The sequence below is a fragment of the Dermacentor silvarum genome, chromosome 6 (assembly GCF_013339745.2).
Source record: "Dermacentor silvarum isolate Dsil-2018 chromosome 6, BIME_Dsil_1.4, whole genome shotgun sequence".
Lineage (NCBI taxonomy): Eukaryota > Metazoa > Arthropoda > Arachnida > Ixodida > Ixodidae > Dermacentor > Dermacentor silvarum.
This window is the reverse complement of record NC_051159.1, coordinates 55,579,643-55,582,914: the sequence shown is the minus strand read 5'-3', so window position 1 is coordinate 55,582,914 and position 3,272 is coordinate 55,579,643. Positions and strand designations below refer to the sequence as shown.

General features: G+C 43.0%; 1 pseudogene; it reads right to left on the bottom strand.

Annotated features, from left to right (window-relative positions):
- Nucleotides 1–611: 611 nt before the first annotated feature.
- On the bottom strand, nucleotides 612–791 carry LOC119457159 (U2 spliceosomal RNA; annotated as a pseudogene).
- Between the last annotated feature and the right edge of the window lie 2,481 nt (nucleotides 792–3,272).

Genomic DNA, 3,272 nt, shown 5'->3' with positions numbered 1-3,272 from the left:
TTTTCTCAGTACTTTCCTCACAGCACGCTATGCAAAACTTCTGGGACAATTTACCAAATTCATTATCGCCCAAATTAATTATGCTTAACATTTATTATCGTCGTTTTAACATACCCCGCATGACGTAGTCACAGGTACTTACGATTGCACAGCACGTAGTGCTGATGACGTCGCAATCTATGTTTCTCTCATTCACGCTCGTCCATTGTCTATGTAGAAACTAAAAAAAAATAGCGTGTTGTAAGCGCGTGTTAAACGACTGGCGTAGAAGTCATGCCGTTGGCACCATACAGTCGTCTTCGACATGGTCGCAGTCATATTGCCGTCGTCATAAACCAATACTCTTGCGACCGACACACGCAACAACTCAATTTACACGAACATGCTGGTTAACCTGGTAGCGCTCCCCGGCAATGATGATAGCCAGGTGCCTGCCAAATGATTCGCATAACATCGATTGCCACAGTGCATGGTAATGTTCACAAGTTTTGTTCATTTTTGTAACTTTTCGTAATTTTTATCTCTATAATGATTTTGGTACTACAGCTGTGTAATTTTTTACAGAGAAGCTGTATATGGCTAGTTTCCGTTGGATCGATGTCTCTCGACCAAAATTGTGGGCCAATCCCGAACATAGTGCAATACGGGGCCGACCCGCGGCGGAGGTGAAGCAGGCTTCAAGTACTCCACCAGCATGCAAAAATAAGCTTAATATCTTGGATCCAAATACAACCCGTATCAGATATTAAGCTGATAAGAACAGACACTACACTTCGACCCACGTCGGCTATGTCTACGTTCGCACCCTACACGTGTAGGCCATCCCGCATATTCAAATTAGTGCCTACCAATCTGAGTGTCTCCTGTCTCCTGACGTCACTCTTTACGTAGGCTCCTTTCCTCAGCTCTGCTCTGACTGTGAGATTGGCAGGCCGCGTGTTGTATGGTCTGAAGAAGAACAGCTAGCGTGTCTACACACAACGACGGCGTGAACAGAAAAGGGAATGGGAGCGGCGGCGGCAGTAGGAGACCACCGACGATGAGCGGGCCGCGGACGCCTAGCGTAAGCGTGCTGCCCGCCAGGACCGCGAGGCGGAAAGAAATGCGAACCGTTCATGTTGCCCCGATCCCGCAAACTTGGAACGTTTCGCCGGAGTAACTGTCAATCACCACATACACAGCTTCACTGGTCATCCACCTTCACAGAGTGGAATGGCACTGAATTTTTTGTGAGCGTTTGTTAAATATGATTTCTCCCATTTTATTGCACGTTGTTATTATGGCCAAGGTGTTCAGTACTATTCCGTTTAATGTTTGCTAGTTACCAAATGAGTGTTTGTCGACTGTATTGTTTGTCCTGCGTAATGCAGGGGGGCTCAGCTGGTTCTCAGCTGGTTCTCAGCTGATACTTCAGCTGGTTCTCTTAGTTATTACGGCTGACTATATACCTCCACTGTAATGCCACCAAGGCGATGTGAATACTCCGATACAAAAAAAGAATCTACAGCCTTCACTTCGTAAATTGCACTATCTGCCGTAAAGTATTTAGCTAAACATCTACTAATTACAATATTTCTCCCATTAAACATGCTACCAACAAATGACACGCATCATATAAGTGTGAGGCCGCAACGTCGCAAGCGGCGCTCCGCGAACACTACTAGCATCGTGAGACGCCAGGTGCTGCAAGGAGGGTCTTTTGACTTTAGAAAAGTAGTTAGCTCTCATATTGCGTAGCGCCAATATGTCAACGTAGCCAAGCAGCTCGAGCTAAGCCTTGCATTGCAATGCTTTGACGTATAAAAAAAAACGAAAACAAAAAAAAACACACCTCATAATTCTTTCTTTCATAATATGTCATCCCACTGGTACCGTTAACCTCAGTTTGCGCGTATTAGTGGCCAACAATGTTCACGCGCTATGCTTTTAACGTAACGACATAGTCCTTTAACGCCTTAGTGCATGTGCTTTTCTTTCTTCCGAAAAAACTAAAACAAGAAAAAAGCTTTCTTTATGCCGAGAGTATCCAAAAAAGCTTCACTTCTCTAACGAAACGCATAGTTGCGATTTTATAGGCCGAAATTGCCCGGTATTTCATGTTATACTCTGTGCAGTTACGGGCGCCATTTTCTGGTATATTCTATAACCACCAGACAGACGTTTTAATCAGCGAAAACTTGTAAAAAAGCATCGCAACCATTGAAAAAACTTGGAACTTTCGTAAAATAAATCAGGTATATTTCTCGCAGCAGGAATTATTACAAGTTTTTAAATAGTTAAGGATGTCATCCTTGATTTACCAAATGCTAACTTCAACATTTCAGCTGGGCTTCTTTTTACATGGAATTTTTCTTTGCGTTTTCTTTAAGGCGCTTGACGCAAGCGGAATAAAAAAAACATCTTTGTTTTCCTCTAAGCGTTGCTTGTTGTTGATCGTGCCAGACAGATCGTGCGTGTCTCTTAGAAGATGACTGACCCCGTACTATGTACGACATAGAAACAGCTGGTATATTTGTTTCTGCATATAATTTTCATATTCATGGTGCTAATGAGCCGTATGCTCCCTACGAACATGGTATACTTTGCCCCCAAACTTGCTTTCTCTGAATGAAGCAACTTTCTGCTTTTTTTACCAAAACAACTCATTACGAAATGCCGTGTCTTTTATAGTGGGCAGGCCATGTAATGCGTAGGATGGATACCCGGTGGACCATTAAAGTTACAGAATGGATATTAAGAGAAGGGAAGCGCAGTCGAGGACGGCAGAAAACTAGGTGGGGTGTTTAAGTTAGGAAATTTGAAGGCGGGAGATAATTGGAGATCACAGGGAGAGGCCTTCGTCCTGCAGTGGACATAAATATAGGTTGATTATGATGATAATATAGTCCAACACTCTATGCTTACTTTACAGAACCAGCAGAATTGCTTCCTCGATCAAAACATCTAAGCAGACTGGAAATGAACCAACAAACCTTTATGCCAATTTTGTGCACTGCTTTCATGTGTAAGCATTTTCAGACGGACGTGCTATATGCCAAGTGTAAGTATTTTCAAACGCGAATTATGTGTCAACTGTTCCAGCAGGTATGAATTTCATTGGTGTACATCACACAGATTCTAGGTAAGTATCTGCTTATTTTCTTTGTGTTGATTCTATATGATTAGAACATAGTAGTTGCTCTTTGTGTATCACCATGTGCTACGGGATTAATACATGATGAAACTCTGGTGTCTCCGCCACGTGGTATGCTGCTCAGTGGTAACTGCTGGTA